Genomic DNA, 15,093 nt, shown 5'->3' on the forward strand with positions numbered 1-15,093 from the left:
CAGTCTCTGAGGAAGGAAGCGATTACTAATGCAAGCAAATCAATATTTTGTGGCAATGTGGCACATGAAGTGTATCTATAAACAGGAAGGTATTAAAAAACAAGGAGCTCCCCAAGCTCAGCGTCTGCAATTAGAGTTGATTATGAAACTCTGTCATCATCATAAACTCACCAATAGAGGTTGCTGAGTCAGTACAGAGTCCTCAGGAACAAAGGGCTAATGATGCTGTCCCCTTCCTGCAGGCCTCCAAGAATAAGGCTTGCTGCTCAAACGGCAAAGGCTCAGAATTAATTTCATGTGGGCCCACACATCCATTCTGGGATTTAACTTTTGTCTTTGGGTGGTGGAAGGTGTTAGCTAATGAGATCTGCCTCAGGGTTAGACGTGGGAGCACGGGAGGGGTAGCACAGCTTGTTAATGCAACAGGGATAAGTAAGCAAGGAATCCAAACTGCGCTCCTCTCTCTCCACTGTGCAAACGTGGCAGCACCTCTCCGAAGACTTTGCTACTTCCTTGGCACCGAGAACTGACTTCATTTGGTGGAGAAGAATTACCATTCAGGCTATTAAAAAAATTGCAACAGCAATATCAGTGATTGTCAGCTAGCTTCACAAGGGAAGAACTTTTTATTCCTTCTTGCTATTATTGCAACATATAACTAAGGCTATGAGAGATGCTAAGTGGTGCAGGTAGTTAAAACTGGGCACACTTGAAGGATACAGGGTCAAAACCTCTTCTCTGTAAAGAAAGCCTTTTGGAGCCAGAACATCTGGATTTATTTCTTTACAGTTCATTGCTCTAACATGGCTTGAGGGATAAATCAATACATTTTAAAACATTTTCTGGCATTATTTTTTAATCACATGGATTAGCACAAACTAGTTTGGTACCTCTAGACTATAGCTCTAGAAATTTACAGCTCTGCACAGCACTTCCACAGCCTGGGCTCAAAAAGGGCCTTGTCACCACATTCCTCAGTTTGCAAAGCAGGCTGGGGGATAAAGCCCGCTTCGCTGAAACTTTCTCTCTTTGGCTTTCCTGTAATTAGATGCAATGCCAAACAGTAAGAAAGAGAAGTGGAGTAGAAAAAAAAATAAGAAAGCAACTGTATTGAAGGAAAACACCGAGAAGCGGCATTTACAACATGCAAAAAGAAAAGATTATACTCTGCAAATCAGCCGCCTGAACTTCCCATTAGCTGTTTATCCAGGGCTGCCCCACTTCTAAACACAGCCATAAATTACCTCTTCCCACGCCGGAGTTCGGGACCAAAGTGCGACCTCCCAGGGCGCCATGCGGCAGCTCGCCAGGTCCTCTCAGCTGCGCGGCCTGCTGACAGATCTCCCTAAGAGGTCTCTCCGCCACGTTCGGGTCTCCGACCTTGGCAGCAGGGATCTGGCCCCGCTTCCTCATGCGGCGCTTTGGGGCGTGAGGAAGGGGCCAGCAGACTCAGCCGCTCCGGCTCTGCCGCCGGCCCCCCAGAGGCAGCAGGCCTCACGGCCCCCGAGTCACCGCTTCCGAACAAAAACGCTGCTAATCGTTGCGCCTTGAACACATCGCCGGAAAAACTGCAGCCTGCAAACTTGTTACAACTGGAATTATCTTTAGCACAGTAAGCTGAAGTCGTTAGTTATTTATTCTCTGGCAGCGTAGGTGGATAATTAGTGCATAATTTGAGGTTTTCTAGGCATGACAGCCTGCTCCGATAGCTGCCCCTAGTCCTGATTAAATCCCTGCCTCTGATCGCACAGCGGAGCCTCCTGCGAGAAAATTCCAGGAGCTGCCGATGCCAGGTTGCCGTCTCTCAGCTTGAAACCATCACGAATATTTTTTTTTTAAGCAAGATTTTTTTTCTTCCCCCTGAAGCTTTGACTAAACATTGCTTTGCATCTAAAGCACCTGTGAGAACATGGAGGCTACTGCAGGGGAATGAAACGGATGCTACACRGAAGGCATAACGCGGCGTTATGAACCGAGACGTGCGCAGGCTTCGGAAAAGCAAATAAATACACACGCGTGTTAGGAAAGGAAAAGTGAATTGTRTTAAGACCCCTCTGTCCCACGCACCATGGAGAAGATGCAGGCGACGCTGTAATGCCTCAAACCTGTGTGCCCAAATTTTCTGCCTCCTCCACCCTAGCAGCCTGCGCCTCGCAGGAAAGCATCTCCGACTGTTTGAAAGCAGCTTCCCGGCCTTGCTGTGCCGGCTCGGTATCCCAGGGGAGGAAAAGGCTGCAGGAGCTTTCCCCAGYGCCCCGGGGGGCAGCGGGGGGAGCYGGGGGTCCCCGCTGYGCGGCTTCACCTCACCTCACACGGCTGCTGCCGCTGTGGTGCCTCACAACGCCGCCACATCCCTGAACAATGGGCTCGGAAACGCTGTCCCTCTGGAGGGGGGAGCCCCCACTTCCAGCCCTCCAGGACACTCTCCTGTCCCTTAACGCGGAGGCCTGAGGGCAGCCTGGAGTCAGCCCTCCCCCCRGCCACCCTCCTTCTAGAAGCTTCCRTGGCGGCGCCTCACCGAGGGCCACCGCCGTCGCCTCCAGCTGCCCCTTGCTGGAGGCCGCGTTTCGGGGTGCCCGCTGTGCCCCCGAGCGGGGTTGAGCCCTGTGCGCCCCCCCTGGAGGCACGGCCCTGTTTCTTGGTCCCTCCAGAGCCCCAGCCAAGCGGGCAGCAGCGGCCGCCGCGCTGGTGAGTGGTATCGATTCTGCAGGTGGCGGCTGCCGGTTGCTGCCTGCGGCGCCCAGATACAGTTGCACGTCGTCGGCGAGACGGGCGGATTTTGTGCGCCGTGCTTGGAAAGGTCACGGCTCTCTGAAGTCCGCCAGCGTCGCTGTCGTCTCCTTCATCCCTTGGTTCGCTAAATGTCAAGTCAGCTGAATGGCCTCCGGCAACAAATTAAAACCAGTGGGATAAAATGGACCATCATCTCCAACTCACAGGGTGGGGATTCTGTATGGATATTTATGTAAGAAGGATTTTCTGCCCCCACAAAATACCTGAATCCTAACCGATTCATGCACAGCTCCCCGTTTGGCCGCGCACGTGGGTCTYGGAGCCAGGCAAGGCCCTGCGCCCGGCGCAACCAGCGCTCCAAGGGGAGCAACACAGGAGGGAGCCCCGGACCCCGTCTCACATCCTGAATGGGAGAGAAAGGGAGCACTCGGCTGCCGCTTGTGTTGCTAGGCTCCTTCGGGGATCTGTTGCGTTTTTCTAAATTCAAGATCCGCTCACGCTGTCTTTTTTGGGGCACGTCTAGGAGTCGCAGTGGAAACTAGCTTGGTTATTAATCTGAAAGCTGCTAGGGCCCCCGCACAGGCCTGTCCTGCGCCCACGCCACCCGAGCGCCTCAGCTGGCGGGCACCCTCACAGCACGCGTGATGCCCGACAGCCGCTCTGCGCCTCCTTCCGCAAGGCCCAGCTTGCTCGCGCCCAGACTGACGAACCCACCTTGGGTCCCACCACACGGGCAGCGGGACTCGGGCAATCACGTTACCTATAAATCCCTTTGTGGATATAGAACTGATAAACTGGCTTCCGGAGCCCAATCCAACACCTTAATTCCCTAACGTTAAATAGATGTCCCCCCCAGCTCCCATCACAAAATACCACCTCTCAGCATCTTGATAAGACACTTCTTTCTCACCTAGGACTGATCCCTTATTGCATTTCGGGGGTTAGCTTGCAGAGGACAGGTTCATTTGCTAATACATGAATCATTATTGCTTTGAGCCTCTGAGCTAGCATTTTTATGAGCACGTTTCAAAATGTATTTGATTGCTGTTAGAAATCATTTTGGTTCACACTCGACAACCGGGCCAACCTAAGCCAATATGCTCTGCCTGGCACTGTGAAAGGATGTTGTGAGAATTTAATTACTAACTGCAAGTTACTGTGCATATGGTGAATTTTAAATACACTATTCTTTTTTTTTTTTTTTTGATTTTTTTGCCTCCAAGATAAAAACCAGCCAGTTAACTCCAGCTTATTAAGATTTCTATCTAGCAGTTCTGATAAAATTGTTTCAAATTGTATATCCTACAGAGAACAGCACACTGCATCTACCGATCCACGAGCTGCTTGCAGACCATAAATGCCATCCAAGCCAAAGAAAGTCCTCTTTGCCCTTCTGTAAGTCTAGGTTACTCATTTGAGATTAGAGTTACTTCATGGCCTTCAAGTAAGAAAGGGTCTGGAAAAAACATTTGTTTTTGTGATAAGGTACAACTAAACATCGCTAGAATGGAAGTTCTTAGTTCTGGCTGTAAGATTCTCATCTTGGGGAAGGGAGGAGGGATGATGGAGGTATAGAATATAAAAAAGTATAAGAAATAGTTTCAAATCCACTCACCCTTTACTCCTCTTCTCCTTTTCCCCTATTATAATGGTGCTGTTGCTCCTTTATGATTTGGCTCCTTTATACTCTTGTGGCTCCATGGCATACATCACACCGACATGCACACAGGATAAATCAGAACCTCAAACAGGAATCAGATTTCATTAGCATGTTAATAGGAGGAGGTTTTTTTCAGAGGGTCTCTTAATTAATAATACATATGCTACAACATAAAGCCTATGGAAAATTCAGCCCCTGTATGCCTCTAGTTCTATAGTGTGCTCATGTCCAGTTTTCTTTCCTATGTCCTTCCAATGTCATTGAATAAAATATCTGGGGTCCTGAGTCTAGGTGTATATTCCCTTGAGCTTTTCGCCTCTGGAATACAGTATGCCTCACACTTCCCACCATCCCCCAGACCACTTTCACTAAAAGTGTTAGCAAGAACAGCTAGCAAGACTAGGAAAGCTAGCAAGACTTTTCTGTGATGCACTCTGGGTTGCCCTTGGTTAGGAATCCTGCACCRTACGTTTTGTTACAACTTGACTGCCAGACTCACAAAGAGGCAGGATACTAGTTCAGCCTAAGTTCAGCAAGCAGTAGAAAAGGGAGAGTGCAGAGAGAAAGGAGAGGGAGAAATTGAGAGGGAAAAAAAAGACATTCTTTAGACTGTAAAATAACACACTACAACAAATTTTCTCCACATTCAGTAGCATGGATTGCTTTAGATACATCTTACCTGTAAGTGCTGAATGCTTACAGGGACAGGGAAAAAAAAGGATCATTAAGTAGGTCTGGAAACCTCCTTCCTTCTGGTGGATTTTTTTTTCTTTTGTTTAAATTCCAGTGCTAATCTGCTTTCCTGTGAGATTTTTTTTTTTTATCTCAAGCAATTCAGTTCAGAGGGCTGGATATAAAGAGTGTGATTTGAATTTATTGCAGAAGAGAAATTGCTGTGGACGCTGAAAAGCAAGACTGGAAATCTGGAGTAATGATGCCAGAAATAGAATCATAAAACCTGATTTAGAACCAGCAATCAAAGAAGCATCTGCTGACTTCCACCTCATGATAAAACCGAAGCTGCTCCTGAAAAACCCACTCTCCCTAGATGGTACTTCTCTTGGAGGAGGATTTGAAGGGATTTGATAATGTGCTGCTCAAGGAAAACAGAAGCACTGACATAGAATTGAACTGAAATACACTCTGTAAACATGGACTAGCCTTTCTGGAGGCCAGCAAGTCATGATTATGTTTAAGTGTAGGTGTGAGGAGACACGTTCTCACCTGCTATGACTCACTGTTGATTTCAATTGCATTTAATTTCCCCATGATTTAAACTTATCTGCTCAGCTCTAAATACAACAACTCCACTCACTGAACATCACGATCCACTTTTACCTGAGTGCATGAATATAGGATGAAGCATGTCTTGTCACTCAAGAAACAAGATGTTCAAACCCCTGTTTTGTCACAGACTTCCTCCAGTGATCCACTTCAGCCAGGCCCTTCTGCCTCAGCAGCTTTAGTCCATGAACTCAAATTTTGGGGTGAAAAGTGGGAGGAAAGAGGAAAAAGAAAAGAGCTCTCTGTGGGTGGGGCCCTCTTTTCCCCTCTGGAGAGGGCCATGTGTGATAACTGCTTGTGCTCCTCAATTAAGAGTTTAAAAAGAGYTAGGATAAATCCTGTCCTTATCCTGCTTCCACCTCAGTTCATCCTCTTTGTGAGGGGGAAGACACCTTACAAAGATATTGCAAGGACAGATTCATTAGTGTTTATGAAGTATGCAGAGATATAACAATGAGAGTCATATCAGTGCTTAGAAATATTTGCAGATTATGTGATACACTTCTCATAATATTACTTTTTTGCTTCTCTCTTTGAGCATTTTATAACGAAAATTAGAATCTAAAGAAACTTGAGAGTACATTTCAAAACAGAATTGTGATCACCAGCTACTTTCTATGCTTGCCCCTTCAGTAATTCTTTGATTCTCATGGTTACAAAAACAAAAACTCCCAAACCTATGTTTTTCCTTTTTCTCAGAGCTGTGAGTTGTCAAGTTTACTTGATGCCTGCTGGTCCTTGTGTGCCCAACAAGCACATGTTCAACCTCCAAATAAGCATGAAGTCCTCAGACCTGGCACAAATTAACTAATTAGGAGCTTTGTTTTCCTAAGCAACAAGCATTTTTCTACTTGTTTGGGGTGAATCCTCTGCTGGTGTAAGAAAGAACAATTCTGTGAGACATGATGAAGCTGTGAATATTTACCTCAGACTAAATTTATGGCTGGTGTAAACATGCCATATTTATCAATGCATTTTGAAAGGAAAAGAAAAAAACAAGACCATTATTTTGCCTTCTGCTCAGGAGAAGAAGTTAAGAAAGGGCTTCATAAGCCTTGGAATTGTAAGGATTTAAATAGGTTTAATAGTTACACAGAGTCCCCTTCTACTAAACCCAGAGAATGCTGTTATCAAGAACAGCATTATGTCACTCTGCCCTAATGAATAGAAAAAAGGGTCTCTCTAACTGTTTCAGACTTAAGAAAGGAACTTTGGCTCCAGGATCAAAGCACAAACCTGGTTCCTAAGAGATTAAAATTGTTCTGACTTTTTTATGCTAAAGCTGTACACAGCGTAAATCCCTCAGTACCCCTCATGAGCTCCACTGAAGCTTTGAACTTCATTTCTGATCAGGAAAAGAAGGCAGTGAAATGCAGTATCCTGGATGTCAGTATTATGGTAGCTTGCGACTGTAAGTGAGGGGAAACACTCTACTGACATGGACATCCTCGGATGTATTCCGAGTGCTTAAAAAAACCTCCAACAGGATCATTCCAAAGGCACCTTTCCAAGGAACAAGAAATAATATTTTCAAAACACCTCTGCCACTTAGGAGCCTATACTCTGCTCTCAAAAGTGACTCAAGATGATCTATATCACATAAAAAGATGAAAACTGGATCCAAAGTCAGTTAGGCTGAGATTTGAAAAAGTTGCACCTCAGCAGGTCTGGTTGATTCCACTGACTTACACTTTGCACCACTGATGCAGACCATACTTCAAAACTTTCTGCCCTTTTGGTCCTACACCTCCTCTTGCAGCATGAGAGTGTCCAGCCAGGGCAGCATCTCATTTTCCCAGAGCCATCCTGAACAGGCCAAACAATCTTGCTAATTTTTAAGTGCAAATCCATCATCCTTCCTACGAAAATAGTAGTTTTTCAGAGTTTAAATAAATTACTTTGCTGTTTAATTTCCTCCTTCTTGCTGATAGGTGGCACCATTTTCTGCACAGAATGCCAACACTTGAAGTACATTGAGAATTTCAGCAACTTTTGGCAAATGCTTCACTGCTAACACACCTCAGCACCAACCATATGTGTTCTGGAGCTCTGTCAATAGATTAGAGAGAATTCACTGTAATAAAGTGCAAAAGCAGAAAAACCTTTCCTGAATTCTGATTCAAATCTCTTTATTACAGCTCAGTTATTCATGCAAAAAAAAACAGGACCTGATCATGCAGGGAACTGCTGTATACCAATTCATCCTTTCTAGATTGGACAGTTCAGCTCAGTCACACCCTATTCTCTTATTCAGGACTTCACAGGAAACTTGCTAAAACTAAAAATATTCCAAAACCAAATCCCTGGTTTGGGTTGTAAAGACTTGTGAGAATCACCTCACAAGTAAAAGATTTTACACTGACCAAACTCAGCAGAACTGGAACTATAAGGTGAACAACAACCCCCTCTTCCCCTCCCGCCCTGCAATCTCATGTTTAATTCCCATTTTCCCTGTTCAAGGAAATACCAGCCTGCTTTGCCCTGCCCTCATCATCCCATTTCCAGAATTCCAAGTTACAACACTAAAACACAATCTTTTCCTCAAGGACTTCCTCAGCCAAGAGGGCCCACCTGAGGGGTCATGCTAAAGCCTCCTTTGTCAGCAAGATAAGAGCCACTGTGAAGTTCTGCTCAGCTTTTCTACAACAAATAGACTTTTAAAATGTGTACACATGGTCTAATGAATGTTACGTCACTTCAGTGATCTCACCTTTGCATCTTAGTTCTATAAATGGCAAAATAATTTTTGTAAATTAGAAAAGCTCCTTTTTCCAATGCAGACTTTTTTCCAAAATAGAGGTCATCTACATTATTAACCCCCCCTCCAAACAGACAAACAAACAAACATATTACAGTTACAGTAAGGAAATGAAATGATAGAAAAAGGTGGGAATAAGCTGAAGGGAAAGTTAGAGAATATAGTTAAGCAATAAAGGTGGGCTACTGACAACAAGAACATAGCTCAGAAAAATGTTAGCACTGTGTTTGCATGAAAGCAGCCAAGTTTGGTTTGCTGGTGCTTAGGATCATGCTTCTTGTTTTTTGGATACTGAAATAAGCTTTTGGATTTGTTCACAGGTTATGAATGTTTCATGAGTTTTAGCATAAAGGGTTTGCTTTCACCTCAGCATTTAGAGGGGATATTACTTCAGTCATTATTTTCTTGCTTTCTGTGTTCCAGATAACCAGTCAGGATGCAAAAGCAGTTCCAGCTATATTAGATGCAGCTATATATAACATGAACATACTAGGACGTATTCTGAATGTTTGAAAAAAATTCCAGCAGAATCATTCCAAATGCACCTTTCCATAGAACATGGAATAACAAATGGCATTTCCAAAGAACAAATGTATTTATCTAGCTATATGTAACAGGTGCTTAATTGCATTACATGAGCAACAGATAGATGAAACAGACAAACACAAAAAAGGCCAAGCAATGTATATGCTGAAAAATCATTATCCAAACTACTCAGTGCTCAGTTATAGGCACATATACATGATTCACTGTTGATTCATGAATGATTTATTGATCAAGAAAGAAAAGGAGTGTCTACATTCACAGTATACATTCTTCACAGTGAGTAATTTGAGACTTTGATAACTGCTGTAATACAAATATTGTCAGATGCAGAACTGCATACAGAATATTGACATGAATCTAATTTTGCTTGATATTATTTACAGACCATTCATTCTAAGCAGCACAATGGAACCTTTTAAAGGTGACATTTTTCCTTCGAAGAAATGCTGAATTGATTATAATAGGAAATTAAATCCACAGAATAGTCTGGCTAGCAACAGAGCAGTCTTTCCCACAGAGTCCTCAGTGTGAGCTTATGAAAAATATCTCCTCCCCAAAAAGGCTGGTCTCAGAGACATAGGAGCTAAGTAGGTTTGCCCAGTCTGAGCAAGGCTGTTCCTTCTGAGACTGCCTGTAATATTGCCCACCTGAAGACTATAGCCAGCTGTACTTCCTCTGGATAAATCAGGGAATCACTTAACAGCTGCTCTTTGACTTGTGCAGTCAGATGTCCTTGTAGAAATCAGAAGAGGGAAAGCTTGTGCACTCAGGTCTTACCCAGTTAGTTAGACTGAAGCAGAGGCATGCATTTGRGTCAGGAACATGGAAACATTTCCCCAACCCAAGCACAAATATAACCCATGGCTGGGCCCTGGCAGCAGCAGCGGGAGGAGCAGGGCAGGGAATTCTTTCTCTCATTTCTAGCAGAATGGAAGAAGGTATCAGAGCTGCTCTGTGTGCTTCAGTCTGCTCATCACAAATTGCAGACTTTGGGCATAGAGYAGAAGCAGTCTGTCTGAGATCCAAAATCAATGTTAAAACAAGTAATGCATGTCTTCTAGTGCTGAGGAGTTCAAGAATCTGATCAGTTGTTACTGTGCTATCACCCAATCCAGTATATGACACAGAGTATCTGCTTGCACTTTTACAAACTTGTTTGCTAGTGATACAAAATAAGTGTGACACCCAACCAATTCTTAAATATATTTAGGAGGGGATGGCAGAGATCAAACTAAGAATGGTGTGAAAAAAATTAGTTGGCAGCAATTATTCAGTTTTTCACCATACAAGAACAACAGGACAGCCTATGGAATGAATTGGCAGTAGATTTAAAAGTAGAGATACTGTCTTACACAGCAATTGTGGTATTTATTACGACAGGATGTTTTGACATCCAGAAATGTAAGTGGATACATACAGGCTAGGCCCACAGTAGTTATTAAATCTAGTGGTTGGTGCACAGACTCTGGCCTGGGAAGTCCTTACCTGCTGGAAATTAGGGGGAGGTACGTGATGAAAAGATCATTCTACATTTTCCCTGTTTCCTATTCCATTCTTCTAAACATTAATTACTGACTGTTGTCAGAGACAAGGTGCTGGGCTACACAGACTTCTGTCAAAAGTATGACAGTATGGCAGGGAGTTCATAAGCACTTCATATCCTCTTTCTATTCCCTTTGGGCAGATGAAAATGACTTCTGAAGCAGGAAAAAAATCAAGTCAATAGCACTATTATTGAAACAGACCAGCTCTCTAGATGGCAGAAATTACTAAAGTTCCTGCAACTTTCATTGGCTTCAGCAGAGCAATGTCATTTTATATCATCTGCAAATCTGGCCTCTATCTTGCTATAGGTCAGGTCACAGGATGTGGGATCAAGCCTTCAGTTCTTTGTGCTAAACTATGCAATTCAGGAAGTATAAGCTGTTCTGTTTCTTTGGTTTGGGGAGTGTTCTTTAGACTAGTAAAACATCAATGACAGATCAATTGTACTCTTACACATTTCAATTACTAAAATATAGCTCCAGTGCAAGACTCCTACAAAGGGAACATTTTCATCATGAGCTTCCTGTCCTATTCTGTGGTTCAACAGCATATTTTTCCCCTGGGTTCAATGATTCCAGGAATGTTGATTGCAAGGTCAGAAATTTTTTATGGGGATTTTTAAAATCTGTGTTTGAATGCTTCTTGTGGAGCACTTGTCCCAAGGGACCATGCAAGATCTTAGCTTGTATTGCTGTGTGGACTGGCACCTGCAAGCATTATGTAAGTATGCCTTTGTACTAGGGTTGCAAGACAAGTCTTCTCTGAGGTCTAACAGTCACAATGCAATCGTAGTCTGTACTGCTGTCAGCCTAGCTTTGGATGTGCACTTTCCAGGGCCAAGTCTCTAGTGAGTGTGTGGTGATGCATCACCTTGATGTGCTCAGAGCTTGTCCCCTTTAGAACAGCTTGGAATCTGGTGTGAAGTGTGCAGTGCTCATCTCAAAAATGGGCTGACTACCTTTCAGAATTCATTACATGCAATTTATATTTTAAAATATATACATAGAATGTAATTTTAAATATACAGTTTGCTTTTCTAGTTTTTCTTTTGTGTGCCAACTTTGAATTTAATATAAGGTGTCCAAATGTACAATAATAAAAAATACAGCTCATGTCAGCAGTAAAATGCATAGTAATTTATTAACTTTTCAAGTGTAAATACAAACTGATTTAATGATGTGACACATAATGAAAAATGATTTGCAGTCACAACTTGCCTTGCAGTTGCTGTGTTAATTTTTTTAAATCAAACTTATTACAAAGAGTCTAAAAATCAGGTGATACTTTTTGTTGGCCAATAGAAAACGGTAACCCTATGAAAAGCAGTAAGTGCTTCTACAAGTCTGAAGAAAACTCTAGATACAGAAATTCTCTTCTTCAAAACTGGGTTGGCATATATTGCTTCAATGGGATATTTATAAGTAAATATTCCCGGGCAAACGTATTGTTTTGACTTAGGGCAACCCACAAGCGCAATACCTATAGTTCTGTATTATTAACACTTTTGTAATGTAAGTCAATATATTTTGTGAAACCGTTCTAAAATCCATTACAATGTGCTAAGTAGGTCATTGTTAATCTCTTTTCTAATGCCACTGATGGCTGGCACATTGCAGAGACAGCTAAAATCTTCACACAGCATAAGCATTCCAGTCCTTTGTAAGGACAAGATATTTTCAACAGTTACCAGAGTAAAATCGGGTGACTATTAAGATAGAACCTGAAGCTAATCCATTACATTTTCTAGAATATTTCTAGGTGACGTAAATATTAATGTGCTTTATGCCAAATTCACTGTTATTAGCTATATAGTTACAGTGTCCACTCCTCGAGTTCCCTTACTTCACTAGGTAGGTAGACTCCATTTCTAGGAGGATGCACACACCGCATTAGTATTTCATGAATCTCCTTGTTACCACACAAGAAGCTATAAATGCATGATGCACATACTTCATTAGATCATGGTGCCAATTAATATATTTTCCATGCATCCAGTAATTACAGCTCTCACCTTATGTCCACTAATGTCACTGGGAAAAAAAAAATGGTGTCAGCAAACTAAGATTTAGAGGTACACGTTATGATAGTCTCTCAAATTTGTATTCCTAATGAAGCAATACAAGAATGCATAAAATTCATGATTCCTTCCAGAGAGAACGTAATATTAAGTCTACTTTGGTGGCATACAGATGTGCAGACATGTGAAGACCTGAGCCTTCCTTGCTTTCTATCCAGATTGTTAGCTAGTTTTTCTAAATTGCAATACCACCTTTTATCTGTACCACTACCTCAGGATTGGCTTTTATTAGCAGTAAGTAGCAGTTAGTCAAAATAGCAGCAATCAAAAATGGAACATCGTCGTTGCTAGAAACATTTTTAGTTGAGGGAATTCTGATACTTTTTCTTTCTCACAAAACCATTCACAAAAAAACAAAGATATTTGTGTCCTAACTGAATAATAATATGTTAAACTCCCTCTGGACTCCAGCTTCTATTGAAATTCTTCTTACAACCCAATTCATTGGGACCAGAAACAGGCCATAATGTGCTTTAGTATGGCTGTTAATGAACCATTTCAAATGAATACTGGATACTGAAGGAATTACATGCTGTGTAATTGATCTAAAGAACAGATTAGGACTGGTGCTATTTCATTAAACCTTATTAGTTGTGGCTTAAGTACTTAAAATTTCAGCTGCCCTGTGTCAGATAGATTATGCCCTTTGTCACATGGCAAGTGAAGTTTTCATCTACTAGAACACAGTTTCTATAAAGGAGCAGGCTGATAAGAAGAATACAGATGTAAACAGTTTGCAAAGGGTTGCAAAGGACTGATTTTCAGACATGCCAAGCCCCAAATCATTCACCGAAATGAGATAGTTCAGCACTTTCAGAGTATGTAGGAAGAACTGCTTTTGTCTTTGTCTTGGGTCAGTCCTGTGGAGCTGCAGGTCTTCAGCTTTTTGGATGTGGGACAGTCCTGAAGAGTTTTCATGCCACATGGATGGGCACAATACAGATCGTTATGGAATTCCAGTGGAACTCATAGGGTCCTTCATCTACATGTTTATTAGCTCTTCCCTCTCTTAGTTGCTTTCCATTGGAGGCAAGCGTGCCTCAGGAACCAGTGAGCCAATATAGCTAGAGGAGAATTTTGGCTCAGGAACAAATGGTTTTAATCAAGCCAAAAATAAATGCAGCTTAGAAAATAGTTTCTAGCCCTCAGAGGAGATAGGTCTTTTACCCACAGCACTCAAACTAATTTTAAAGGGATCTTGATATGATTACAAAGGTATTATCAGACATGTTTGTCTATGACAGCAGCTTGATGTTCCTTCTAGCCTTCTGCTCTTCTGTCCTAGGATCTAGCATTTAACTCTGAAATCTCTTAAATCAAACAAAATGGCAATTGAAAATTCTGTTCTCAGCTGAATTTCCTCTACAAGGCATATTACATTACATTACTTTTCAGAGTATCTGGACTGCAGTACTGTTGGAAACAAGAATGAAAATGTGAAACACTATTAAGCAGGACTTTGGATTATACTAAGGGGTGAAATACTGACAAGAGACCAGCAGACTTTGGTTAAAATAGATCATACTCAAGGCTTTTTAAATTATTATTCCTTTTATGAGAGAATATTTAAGATCCTCTCACATGCAGAGCCATCATGTTAATAACCATAGCCAATGCAGTGGTTCAGACAGATAAAGATTAAAGTAAAAAGAATCCTATAGATGTATTTCCCAAATGCAAGAAATTGTTTCAATAACTCTTAGAAAAATGACAAGCACAGAAAATACCAACCCCACCTTTAAGAGATATTCTGAATTCTTTTATATTATTCTGTAACTCTTAGATCCTTTTAACTATCACAGATATTTACTTTCCCTCTTATGCTGAAAGTCTTGTTCTTACAAGCCTTCTGCAGAGGTCAGCCACGGTACTCGAAGTCTGCCAGAACTGACCCTCAGTTAGACTGCGTGGACACATTTGAATTCTTTGCCCTGGACATTGAAAACATGCAGTAATGAAATTCCAAGGGCAACCAATTCACATTCATTATGGTGGTGTCATAGTGAAGGGCTGTCCTTTCCTGCTTGAAATCTTTGCCAGTAAAAGCTCCTCACCTTCAAAGCTCCTAAATGGCAAATGCAACATTCTTTATAGGATACTAAATTGTAAACCTGGTATTCCTCCAAATATTCAGCCCTTCCTTTTTATTTGCCCAAGATCTGAAAGGCTTGCTGCCCCATTGCTAACCCAGGATCAAGTGTAGATTGACAATTTGAAACTAGGGAGGAAAAAAAACCCAAAACACATGTGGCGTATTAGCTTCTGATAAATACAGTAACTTTATACTCTAATGGTTAGGCATATTGTAGTTATATTGATATATAATTACTTTCAACTTCCAGCCATCTTCATACAAAATAGCTATCACTTATTAATTGGGAAGACTACAGAGAGTGTGAATGATTTGTGGCTTTACTCCCCAATAACTCACCAGGTAAATACTGACTTTCCCTTCTTTTGCCTTCCCTACCTCCCTCAGCCAAATATTTC

Source organism: Apteryx rowi, unplaced genomic scaffold, assembly GCF_003343035.1.
Source record: "Apteryx rowi isolate R43461 unplaced genomic scaffold, aptRow1 scaffold_15, whole genome shotgun sequence".
In the NCBI taxonomy this organism is placed as follows: domain Eukaryota; kingdom Metazoa; phylum Chordata; class Aves; order Apterygiformes; family Apterygidae; genus Apteryx; species Apteryx rowi.